General features: G+C 40.0%; 1 non-coding gene across 1 annotated transcript; it reads right to left on the bottom strand.

Annotated features, from left to right (window-relative positions):
* Positions 1 to 2,663: 2,663 nt before the first annotated feature.
* Positions 2,664 to 2,771, bottom strand: LOC112766615 (small nucleolar RNA R71). Its single transcript, XR_003184445.1, has one exon. It is a non-coding gene; the product is annotated as a small nucleolar RNA R71 (small nucleolar RNA).
* Positions 2,772 to 13,419: the final 10,648 nt, after the last annotated feature.

Here is a 13,419-nt window from a genome sequence, read left to right as displayed (position 1 = left end):
CCGACAGCTGAATTCCGCGTGCTGTGACAGAGCATATGCAATCGTTTTCACTGAGAGGATGGGAGGTAGCCATTGACAACGGTGAAACCCTACACAAGCTTGCCATGGAAAGGAGTAAGAAGGATTGGATGAAGACTGTAGGAAAGCAAAGAGACGGAAGGGAAGGCATCTTCATGCGCTTATCTGAAGTTCCTACCAATGAATTACATAAGTACCTCTATCTTTATTATTGTTTATTTTCGTTCATCATCATATCCATTTGAGTTTGCCTGACTAAGATTTACAAGATGACCATAGCTTGCTTCATACTAACAATCTCCGTGGGATCGACCCTTACTCGCGTAAGGTTTATTACTTGGACGACCCAGTGCACTTGCTGGTTAGTTGTGCGAAGTTGTGTAATGCCATGGTATTGAACACCAAGTTTTTGGGGTTCATGACCGGGGATTATGAGAGTTGTGAAAAGTATTGTTCACAATTTCGCGCACCAAGTTTTTGGCGCCGTTGCCGGAGATTGTTAAGTTTGGACAACTGACGGTTCATCTTGTTGCTTAGATTAGGTATTTATTTTTTTCGAAATTCTTGAAGATGAATCCTAGAGTTTCATGATGATTTGTTGAAGTCTGGCTGGCTGAGAAGCCATGTCTAATCTCATTGGACCGAGGTTTCAACTTATCATCACAATAGCTTGTTGATCTTTATCAATCTTGCTTTTGGAGCAGTGATCTGCTAAGGCTTGGCTGGCCTTTGGCCATGTCTAATGTTTTGGACCGAAGCTTTCTTTGAGAGCTTGGCTGGCTGTGAAGCCATGTCTAATTCTTGGACCGGAGTCTTAGCCTAGCATTGCATGATTCCTGGAATTCTCATTAAGAATTTTGATACCTTTTTCCACTTAATTTTCGAAAAACACAAAAAAAATCAAAAAAATCATAAAATCCAAAAATTTCTTGTTTGAGTCTAGTGTCTCATCTTAAGTTTGGTGTCAATTGCATGCATTCATTCATGTGTCTTAAGGATCTTCAAGTAATTCTTGATAATTTTCGTGCTCTGATCTTTGAATTCAATTGACTTGAGTGTTTTGTGTGTCTCATATGCATTTTCATTTTGTAAGTGTTAGTAGTGTACAAACTGCTAAGTTTGGTGTCTTGCATGCATTGTTATTTAATTCTTGTTGCATTTTGATTTTTCCTTATTATTAAAAATCCAAAAATATTTTTAATTTGTGTCTTCTCAAGTCCATAATACAGAGAATTGAAGATTCAGAACATACAGCAGAGGAATTATACAGAAAAAGCTGGGCGTTCAAAACGCCCAGTGAAGAAGGACAGACTGGCGTTTAAACGCCAGCCAGGGTACCTGGTTGGGCGTTTAACGCCCAAAAAGGTATAGTTTTGGGCGTTAAACGTCAGAATGTGCACCATTCTGGGCGTTTAACGCCAGGATGGCACAAGGGGGAAGATTCTGTTTTTCAATGCAATTTTTTTTCAGGTTTTCAAAGTTTTTCAAAATCAAATCTTTTTCAAATCATATCTTTTCAATCATATGTTTTCAAAATTGATTTCTTTCTATCTTTAAAGATACTTGCTACCAATTAATGATTTGATTCAACAATTCAAGTATGTTGCCTTTTCTGTTGAGAAAGGTTTAATGTTTGAATCATATCTTTTCTTGTTAGCCAAGTTTTTAATTTTCAGAATCAAATCTTTTTAAAAAGTTTTTCAAATCATATCTTCTCAATCACATCTTTTTAAAAACCAATCATATTTTCTTAACCACATCTTTTTCAAAATAATTTTCAATCAAATCTCTTTGATTTCTAATTTCAAAATCTTTTTCAAAAAAACACTTCACTTCTTTCCCACTTTCATTTTCGAAAATTAAGTAATGTTTTTCAAAAATGTTTTCAAAATTTTTACTTAATTTTCGAAAATCACTTCCCTTCTTCTCACATCCTTCTATTTATGGACTAACACTATTCCTTAATGCAAAATTCGAACTCCATTTCCTTTGATAAGTTCGAATTTTCTACTTCTGTCTTCTACTCTTCTTTTCCTCTGACACTTCAAGGAAACTCTATACTGTGACATAGAGGATTCCACATTTCTTGTTCTCTTCTCTCTCTTATGAGCAGGAGCAAAGACAAAGGCATTCTTGTTGAGGCTGATCCTGAACCTGAAAGGACCTTGAAGAGAAAGCTAAGAGAAGCCAAAGCACAACTCTCTTTAGAGAACCTGACCGAATTCTTCAAAGGAGAAGAACACATGGCAGCCGAAACCAACAATGCCAACAATGCAAGGAAGGTGCTGGGTGACTTTACTGCACCTACTCCCGATTTCTATGGGAGAAGCATCTCTATCCCTGCCATTGGAGCAAACAACTTTGAGCTTAAGCCTCAATTAGTTTCTCTAATGCAACAGAATTGCAAGTTCCATGGACTTCCATTGGAAGATCCTCATCAGTTCTTAGCTGAGTTCTTGCAAATCTGTGACACTGTCAAGACTAATGGGGTTGACCCTGAGGTCTACAGACTTATGCTATTCCCTTTTGCTGTAAGAGACAGAGCTAGAACATGGTTGGATTCTCAACCTAAAGAAAGCCTGGACTCTTGGGAAAAGCTAGTCAATGCCTTCTTGGCAAAGTTCTTTCCACCTCAAAAATTGAGTAAGCTTAGAGTGGAAGTCCAAACCTTCAGACAGAAGGAAGGAGAATCCCTCTATGAAGCTTGGGAAAGATACAAACAATTAATCAGAAAGTGTCCTTCTGATATGCTTTCTGAATGGAGCATCATAGGTATTTTCTATGATGGTCTCTCTGAACTATCCAAGATGTTTCTGGATAGCTCTGCAGGAGGATCTCTTCATCTGAAGAAGACGCCTACTGAAGCTCAAGAACTGATTGAAATGGTTTCAAATAACCAATTCATGTACACTTCTGAAAGAAATCCTGTGAACAATGGGACTAGTCAGAAGAAAGGGGTTCTTGAGATTGACACTCTGAATGCCATATTGGCTCAGAACAAAATATTGACTCAACAAGTCAATATGATTTCTCAAAGTCTGTCTGGAATGCAAAATGCACCAAGCAGTACTAAGGAGGCTTCATCTGAGGAAGAAGCTTATGATCCTGAGAACCCTTCAATGGAAGAGGTGAATTACATGGGAGAACCCTATGGAAACACCTACAATCCTTCATGGAGGAATCATCCAAATCTTTCATGGAAGGATCAACAGAGACCTCAACAAGGTTTCAATAACAATAATGGTGGAAGAAACAGGTTTAGCAATAGCAAGCCTTTTCCATCATCTTCTCAGCAACAGACAGAGAGTTCTAAGCAGAATAACTCTGACTTAGCAACCATGGTCTCTGATCTAATCAAAACCACTCAGTTTCATGACTGAAACAAGGTCCTCCATCAGAAATTTGGAGGGACAAGTGGGTCAGCTGAGCAAGAAAATTACTGAACTCCCTCCTAGTACTCTCCCAAGCAATACAGAAGAAAATCCAAAAGGAGAGTGCAAGGCCATCAACATGGCCGAATTTTGGGAGGAAGGAGAGGCAGTGAACGCCACTGAGGAAGACCTCAATGGACGTCCACTGACCTCCAATGAGTTCCCCAATGAGGAACCATGGGAATCTGAGGTTCAAACTGAGACCATAGAGATTCCATTGGACTTACTTCTGCCATTCATGAGCTCTGATGAGTATTCTTCCTCTGAAGAGGATGAGTATGTCACTGAAGAGCAAGTTGCTAAATACCTTGGAGCAATCATGAAGCTAAATGACAAGTTATTTGGAAATAAGACTTGGGAGGATGAACCCCCTTTGCTCACCAAAGAACTGGATGACTTGTCTAGGCAGAAACTGCCTCAAAAGAGACAGGATCCTGGGAAGTTTTCAATACCTTGTACCATAGGCACCATGACCTTCAAGAAGGCCTTGTGTGACTTAGGGTCAAGTGTAAACCTCATGCCTCTCTCTGTAATGGAGAAGCTAGGGATCTTTGAGGTGCAAGCTGCAAGAATCTCACTAGAGATGGCAGACAACTCAAGAAAACAAGCCCATGGACTTGTAGAGGATGTTCTAGTTAAAGTTGAAGACCATTACATCCCTACTGATTTCATAGTCCTAGAGACTGGGAAGTGCATGGATGAATCCATCATCCTTGGCAGACCCTTCCTAGCCACTGCAAAGGCTGTAATTGATGTTGATAGAGGAGAGTTGATCATTCAAGTGAATGAAGAATCCCTTATGTTTAAGGCTCAAGGATATCCCTCTATCATCATGGAGAGGAAGCATGAAGAGCTTCTCTCAAATCAGAGACAAACAGAGCCCCCACATTCAAACTCTAAGTTTGGTGTTGGGAGGCCACAACCAAACTCTAAGTTTGGTGTTGAACCCCCACATTCAAACTCTAAGTTTGGTGTTGGGGGGTTCCAACATGGCTCTGAATATCTGTGAGGCTCCATGAGAGTCCTCTGTCAAGCTACTGACATCAAAGAAGCGCTTGTTAGGAGGCAACCCAATGTTATATTTTATATATTTTCTTTTGTTATTTTATTTTTTTTGTAGGTTGATGATCATGAGAAGTCACAAAATTAATGAAAAAAGCAAAAACAGAATGAAAAACAGGAAGAAAAACAGCACACCCTGGAGGACGCACCCACTGGCGTTTAAACGCCAGTGTGGTTAGCTGTTGGGCATTTAACGCCCAGTCTGGCACCATTCTGGGCGTTTAACGCCAGAAAGGGGCACCAGACTGGCGTTAAACGCCAGAAAAGGGCAAGAAGCTGGCGTTAAACGCCAGAAATGGGCACCAGCCCCGCGTTTAACGCCAGAAATGGCTCAAAACGTGATTTTGAATGCCATATGGTGCAGGGATGACTTTTCCTTGACACCTCAGGATCTGTGGACCCCACAGGATCCCCACCTACCCTACCACTCTCTCTCTTCTTCTTCACCCATTCACCAATCACCTCAACACCTCTTCCCCAAAAACCCTTCACCTATCAAATCCCATCTTTCTCTTCACCACTCACATCCATCCCTCATAAAACCCCACCTACCTCACCATTCAAATTCAAACCACTTTCCCACCCAAACCCACCCTCAAATGGCCGAACCCTACCATCCCCCTCTCCTATATAACCCTCCTTCACTCCTTCATTTTCACACAACATACACACCATTTCTCCCCCTCTTGGCCGAAAACAAAAGCCATTCCCTTTCCCCTCATTTCTTCTTCTTCTACTCTCTTCTCTCTTCTTTTGCTCGAGGACGAGCAAACCTTTTAAGTTTGGTGTGGTAAAAGCATTGCTTTTTGTTTTTTCATAACCATTTATGGCATCCAAGGCCGGAGAAACCTCTAGAAAGAGGAAAGGGAAGGCAAAAGCTTCTACCTCCGAGTCATGGGAGATAGAAAGATTCATCTCAAGGGTGCATCAAGACCACTTCTATGAAGTTGTGGCCTTGAAGAAGGTGATCCCCGAGGTCCCTTTTTCACTCAAAAAGGGTGAATATCCGGAGATCCAACATGAGATCCGAAGAAGAGGTTGGGAAGTTCTTACCAACCCCATTCAACAAGTCGGAATCTTGATGGTTCAAGAGTTCTATGCCAATGCATGGATCACCAAGAACCATGATCAAAGTGTGAACCCGAATCCAAAGAATTATCTTACTATGGTTCGGGGGAAATACTTGGATTCCGGACTAAAATCCAAGTATTTCCCCCGAACCATAGTAAGATAATTCTTTGGATTTGGGTTCACACTTTGGTCATGGTTCTTGGTGATCCATGCATTGGCATAGAACTCTTGAACCATCAAGATTCCGACTTGTTGAATGGGGTTGGTAAGAACTTCCCAACCTCTTCTTCGGATCTCATGTCGGATCTCCGGATATTCACCCTTTTTGAATGAGAAAGGGACCTCGGGGATCACCTTTTTCAAGGCCACAACTTCATAGAAGTGGTCTTGATGCACCCTTGAGATGAATCTTTCCATCTCCCATGACTCGGAGGTGGAAGCTTTTGCCTTCCCTTTCCTCTTTCTAGAGGTTTCTCCGGCCTTGGATGCCATAAATGGTTATGGAAAAACAAAAAGCAATGCTTTTACCACACCAAACTTAAAAGGTTTGCTCGTCCTCGAGCAAAAGAAGAGAGAAGAGAGGAGAAGAAGAAGAAATGAGGAGAAAGGGAATGGCTTTGTATTCGGCCAAAGGGGAGAGAAATGGTGTTTAAGGTGTGTGAAAATGAAGGAGTGAAGGAGGGTTTATATAGGAGAGGGGGATGGGAGGGTTCGGCCATTTGAGGGTGGGTTTGGGTGGGAAAGTGGTTTGAATTTGAATGGTGAGGTAGGTGGGGTTTTATGAAGGATGGATGTGAGTGGTGAAGAGAAAGATGGGATTTGATAGGTGAAGGGTTTTTGGGGAAGAGGTGTTGAGGTGATTGGTGAATGGGTGAAGAAGAGAGAGAGTGGTGGGGTAGGTGGGGGTCCTGTGGGGTCCACAGATCCTGAGGTGTCAAGGAAAAGTCATCCCTGCACCAAATGGCAAGCAAAATCTCGATTTGTGCCAATTCTGGCGTTAAATGCCGGGCTGGTGCCCATTTCTGGCGTTTAATGCCAGCTTCTTACCCCTTTCTGGCGTTTAACGCCAGTCTGGTGCCCCTTTCTGGCGTTAAACGCCCAGAATGGTGCCAGACTGGGCGTTAAACGCCCAACAGCTAACCTCACTGGCGTTTAAACGCCAGTAGGTGCGTCCTCCAGGGTGTGCTGTTTTTCTTCCTGTTTTTCATTATGTTTTTGCTTTTTTCATTGATTTTGTGACTTCTCATGATCATCAACCTACAAAAAAGAGACAATAACAAAATAAAATAGATAAAATATAACATTGGGTTGCCTCCCAACAAGCGCTTCTTTAATGTCAGTAGCTTGACAGAGGACTCTCATGGAGCCTCACAGATATTCAGAGCCATGTTGGAACCTCCCAACACCAAACATAGAGTTTGAATGTGGGGGTTCAACACCAAACTTAGAATTTGGTTGTGGCCTCCCAACACCAAACTTAGAGTTTGACTGTGGGGGCTCTGTTTGTCTCTAATTTGAGAGAAGCTCTTCATGCTTCCTCTCCATGATGATAGCGGGATATCCTTGAGCCTTAAACATAAGGGATTCTTCATTCACTTGAATGATCAACTCTCCTCTATCAACATCAATCACAGCCTTTGCAGTGGTGATGAGCGGATAATTTATACGCTTTTTGGCATTGTTTTTATATAGTTTTTAGTAAGTTCAAGCTACTTTTAGGGATGTTTTCATTAGTTTTTATGTTAAATTCACATTTCTGGACTTTACTATGAGTTTGTGTGTTTTTCTGTGATTTCAGGTAAATTCTGGCTGAAATTGAGGGACTTGAGCAAAACTCTGAAGAAGGCTGACAAAAGGACTGCTGATGCTGTTGGAATCTGACCTCCCTGCACTCGAAATGGATTTTGTGGAGCTACAGAACTCCAATTGGCGCGCTCTCAACGGCGTTAGAAAGTAGACATCCAGGGCTTTCCAGCAATATATAATAGTCTATACTTTATTTGGAGATTGATGACGTAACTTGGCGTTGAACGCCAAGTACATGCTGCTGTTTGGAGTTAAACGCCAGAAAAACGTCATGATCCGGAGTTGAACGCCCAAAACACGTTATAACTTGGAGTTCAACTCCAAGAGAAGCCTCAGCTCGTGGATAGATCAAGCTCAGCCCAAACATACACCAAGTGGGCCCCGGAAGTGGATTTATGCATCAATTACTTACTCATGTAAACTCTAGGAGCTAGTTTATTATAAATAGAACTTTTTACTATCATCTTATGATCCTGGATTGTATTTTGAATCCTGTGATCACGTTTTGGGGGCTGGCCATTCGGCCATGCCTGAACCTCTTTCACTTATGTATCTTCAACGGTGGAGTTTCTGCACACCATAGATTAAGGGTGTGGAGCTCTGCTGTACCTCTAGTATTAATGCAATTCCATTGTCTTTTATTCAAATCTCTCTTATTCTTATTCCAAGATATTCATTCGTACCCAAGAACATGATGAATGTAATGATGAAAGTGACGATCATTATCATTCTCACTTATGAACGCACGTGATTGACAACCACTTCCGTTCTACATGCAACCGAGCTTGAATGCGTATCTCTTAGATTCCCCAACAGAATCTTCGTGGTATAAGCTAGATAGATGGCGGCATTTATGAGGATCCGGAAAGTCTCACCTTGTCTGTGGTATTCCGAGTAGGATCCTGGGAATCCGGAAAGTCTAACCTTGTCTGTGGTATTCCGAGTAGGATTCCGGTAATGAATGACTGTGACGTGCTTCAAACTTGCAAGTGCTGGGCGTTAGTGACAGACGCAAAAGAATCAAGGGATTCTATTCCAGTAGGCGCATGAACCAACCAGTGATTAGCCGTACTGTGACATAGTGCGTGAGCATAGTTTTCACTGCGAGGATGGGATGTAACCATCAACCATGGGTGATGCCTCCAGACGATTAGCCGTGCGAGTGACAGCCGCATAGGATCATTTTCCCGAGAGGATTGAAAGTAGCCACCGCTGATGGTGAACCCCTATACAAAGCTTGCCATGGAAAGGAGTAAGAAGGATTGAGTTGAAACAGGAGAATAGCAGGCGTCCTTGAGCATGCAGTATCTCCATTCACTTATCTGAAATTCCCACCAATGAATCTGCATACGTATCCTATCCCTTTTTATAATTTATTTTCTTATTTCTATTTTCGAAACCCATAAACCAATTTAATCTGCCTAACTGAGATTTACAAGGTGACCATAGCTTGCTTCATACCAACAATCTCTGTGGGATCGACCCTTACTCACGTAAGGTTTATTACTTGGACGACCCAGTACACTTGCTGGTTAGTTGAACGGAGTTGTGATAACAACTGGTGCCACAATAATGATTTCATACAACTTAAAGAATAGTGATCACAATTTCGTCCACCAAGTTTTTGGCGCCGTTGCCGGGGATTGTTCGAGTATGGACAACTGACGGTTCATCTTGTTGCTCAGATTAGGTAATTTTCTTTTCAAAAATCTTTTTCAAAAATTTTTCTTTTTATTTTTCGTTTTTCCAAACTATATTTTCGAAAAAATTAATAAAAATACAAAAAAAAATTAGAAAATCATAAAAATCAAAAATATTTTGTATTTCTTGTTTGAGTCTTGTGTTAATTTTTAAGTTTGGTGTCAATTGCATGCTTTTAAAATTTTTCTTGCATTTTTTTCGAAAATCTCATGCATTCATAGTGTTCTTCATGATCTTCAAGTTGTTCTTGACAAGTCTTCTTGTTTGATCTTGATGATTTCTTGTTTTGTGTTGTTTGTTGTTTTTCTTGTGCACTTTTGCATTCATATTTTCCATGCATTAAAGATTTCTAAGTTTGGTGTCTTGCATGTTTTCTTTGCATCAAAAATTTTTCAAAATTATGTTCTTGATGTTCATCATGATCTTCAAAGTGTTCTTGGTGTTCATCTTGACATTCATAGCATCCTTGCATGCATCTTGTGTCTTGATCCAAAATTTTCATGTTTTGGGTCATTTTTGTGTTTTTCTTTAAAAATTCAAAAATCAAAAAAATATCTTTTCCTTATTTTCCTCCAAATTTTCGAAATTTTGGGTTGACTTGGTCAAAAAATTTTAAAATTAGTTGTTTCTTACAAGTCAAGTCAAAATTTCAATTTTAAAAATCTTATCCTTTCAAAATCTTTTTCAAAAATCATATCTTTTTCATTTTCTTTTTATTTTATTTTCGAAAATTTTAAAAAATTATTTTTCAAAATCTTTTTCTTATCTTTTATATCTAATTTTCGAAAATTAACTAACAAGTAATGTGATTGGTTCAAAAATTTGAAGTTTGTTACTTTCTTGTTAAGAAAGGTTCAATCTTTAAGTTCTAGAATCTTATCTTGTAGTTTCTTGTTAGTTAAGTCTTTTTAAAAATTAAATCTTTTTCAAAATATCTTTTTATTAAATTTTTATCTTATCTTTTTATCTTTTATTTTATCTTTTTCAAAATTTGATTTCAAAACTTCTTATCTTCTTATCTTTTCAAAATTTGATTTCAAATCTTTTTCAATCAACTAACTAACTTTTTGTTTGTTTCTTATCTTTTTCAAAACCACCTAACTACTTTTCCCTCTCTAATTTTCGAAAATATCTCATCTTTTTTTAAAAAAAAAAAATTCTTTTTGTTTTAAATTTTAATTTTAAACTTATCTTATCTTTAATTTTCGAAAATCACTAACTCTTTTTCAAAAATTATTTTCGAAAATTTCTCTTCTCTTCTCTTATTCTATTTAATTAATTAATTACTAACACTTCTCTTCACCTCTGTTCATCTAAAAATCCGAATTCTTCGTCATTCTTCTACCCCCTTCTTCTTCTACTAACATAAGGGAATCTCTATACTGTGACATAGAGGATTCCTTTTTCTTTTCTTGTTTTCTTCTCTTTCATATGAGCAGGAACAGGGAAAAATGCACTCTTGTTGAAATTGATCCAGAACCTGAAAGGACTCTAAAGAGAAAATTAAGAGAAGCTAAATTACAACAGTCCAGAAACAACCTTTCAGAAATTTTCGAACAAGAGAAGGACATGGCAGCCGAAAATAATAGTAATAATAATGCAAGGAGAATGCTTGGTGACTTCACAAAGCCAACGTCCAAGTTTGATGGAAGGAGCATCTCCATTCCTGCCATTGGAGCCAATAACTTTGAGATTAAGCCTCAACTAGTTGCATTAATGCAACAAAACTGCAAGTTTTATGGACTTCCATCTGAAGATCCTTATCAGTTTTTAACTGAGTTCTTGCAGATCTGTGAGACTGTAAAGACGAATGGAGTTGATCCTGAAGTCTACAGACTCATGCTTTTCCCTTTTGCTGTAAGAGACAAAGCTAGAATATGGTTGGATTCACAACCTAAGGATAGCCTGGACTCCTGGGATAAGCTGGTCACTGCCTTCTTGGATAAATTCTTTCCTCCTCAAAAGCTGAGCAAGCTGAGAGTGGATGTTCAAACCTTCAAACAAAAAGATGGTGAATCCCTCTATGAAGCTTGGGAAAGATACAAGCAGCTGACCAAAAGATGTCCATCTGACATGTTTTCAGAATGGACCCTATTAGATATATTCTATTATGGTCTCTCTGAATTTTCGAAAATGTCATTGGACCATTCTGCAGGTGGATCTATTCACCTGAAGAAAACGCCTGAAGAGGCTCAAGAACTCATTGACATGGTTGCAAACAACCAATTCATGTATACCTCTGAGAGGAATTCCGTGAATAATGGGATACCTCAGAAGAAAGGAGTTCTTGAAATTGATGCTCTGAATGCCATATTGGCTCAGAACAAAATGTTGACTCAACAGGTCAACATAATCTCTCAAAATCTGAACGGATTGCAACATGCATCCAACAGTACTAGAGAGGTAGCTTCTGAAGAAGCTTATGATCCTGAGAACCCTGCCTTGGCAGAGGTTAATTACATGGGTGAACCTTATGGAAACACCTATAATCCATCATGGAGAAATCATCCAAATTTCTCCTGGAAGGATCAACAAAAGCCTCAACAAGGCTTTAACAATGGTGGACGCAATAGGCTAAATAATAGTAAGCCATATCCATCATCTTCTCAGCAACAGACAGAGAATTCTGAACAAAACACTTCTAATTTAGCCAATATAGTCTCTGATCTGTCAAAGGCCACTTTCAGTTTCATGAATGAAACAAGATCCTCCATTAGAAATTTGGAGGCACAAGTGGGCCAGCTGAGTAAGAAAGTCATTGAAACTCCCCCCAGTATTCTCCCAAGCAATACAGAAGAGAATCCAAAAGGAGAGTGCAAGGCCATTGATATGATCAAAGTGGCCGAATGCACTAGGGAGGAGGAGGACGAAAATCCTAGGGAGGAAGACCTCCTGGGACATCCTTCAAGCAAGAAGGAGTTTCCTATTAAGGATCCAGAGGAATCTGAGGCTCATCTAGAGACCATAGAGATTCCACTAAATCTCCTTCTGCCATTCATGAGCTCTGAAGACTATTCTTCCTCTGAAGAGGATGAAGATGTGACTGGAGAGCAAGTTGCTCAATACTTAGGAGCTATCATGAAGCTGAATGCCAAGTTGTTTGTTAATGAGACTTGGGAAAGTGAACCTCCCTTGCTCATTAGTGAACTAGATACTTGGATTCAGAAAACTCTACCTCAAAAGAAACAAGATCCTGGCAAGTTCTTAATACCTTGTACCATTGGCACCATGAGCTTTGAAAAAGCTCTATGTGATCTGGGGTCAGGGATAAATCTTATGCCACTCTCTGTAATGGAGAAGTTGGGAATCATTGAGGTACAACCTGCCTTGTTCTCATTGCAATTGGCAGATAAGTCATTGAGACAAGCTTATGGAATAGTAGAGGACGTGCTAGTAAAGGTTGAAGGCCTTTACATCCCTGCTGATTTCATAATCTTAGACACTAGGAAGGAAGAGGATGATTGCATCATCCTTGGAAGACCTTTCCTAGCCACAGCAGAAGCTGTGATAGATGTCAACAGAGGTGAGTTAGTCCTTCAATTGAATGGGGACTACCTTGTGTTTAAAGCACATGGCCATCCCTCTGTGACAGAAGAGAGTAAGCATGAAGAGCTTCTCTCAGTTCAGAGTCAAGAAGAGCCCACACAGTCAAACTCTAAGTTTGGTGTTGTGAGGCCACAACCAAACTCTAAGTTTGGTGTTAAGACCCCATATCCAAACTCTAAGTTTGGTGTTGGGACTACACTAACATTGACCTGATCACCTTGTGGATCCATGAGAGCCACTGTCAAGCTATTGACATTAAAGAAGCGCTTGTTGGGAGGCAACCCAATTTTATTTATCTAATTTTTATTTTATTGTTATTTTGTGTTTTATTAGGTACATGATCATGAGGAGTCACGAAAAAAATCAAAAAAATTAAAAACAGAGTCAAAAACAGAAGAAAAAAATTTTTCACCCTGGAGGACGCACGGGCTGGCGTTCAACGCCAGTAAGGTGCATCTGGCCGGCGTTCAACGCCAGAACAGAGCACCATTCTGGCGCTGAACGCCAGAAACAAGCAACATCCTGGCGCTGAACGCCAGGAATGTGCCCAGAGAGGACAAACTGGCGCTGAACGCTAGTAACAAGCATAAAACTGGCGTTCAACGCCAGAAACATGCATTACATGGGCGTTGAACGCCCAGAACGTGCACCAATGGGCATTTAAACGCCAGAATGATGCACGAAGGCATTTTACATGCCTATATGGTGAAGGAATGGTATTTCTTTTCACCTCAGGATCTGTGGACCCCACAGGATCCCCACCTACCTCGCCCTCTCTCTTTCC

The sequence above is a fragment of the Arachis hypogaea genome, chromosome 2, assembly GCF_003086295.3.
Source record: "Arachis hypogaea cultivar Tifrunner chromosome 2, arahy.Tifrunner.gnm2.J5K5, whole genome shotgun sequence".
NCBI classification, from domain to species: domain Eukaryota; kingdom Viridiplantae; phylum Streptophyta; class Magnoliopsida; order Fabales; family Fabaceae; genus Arachis; species Arachis hypogaea.
This window is presented reverse-complemented; position numbering and strand designations above follow the sequence as displayed.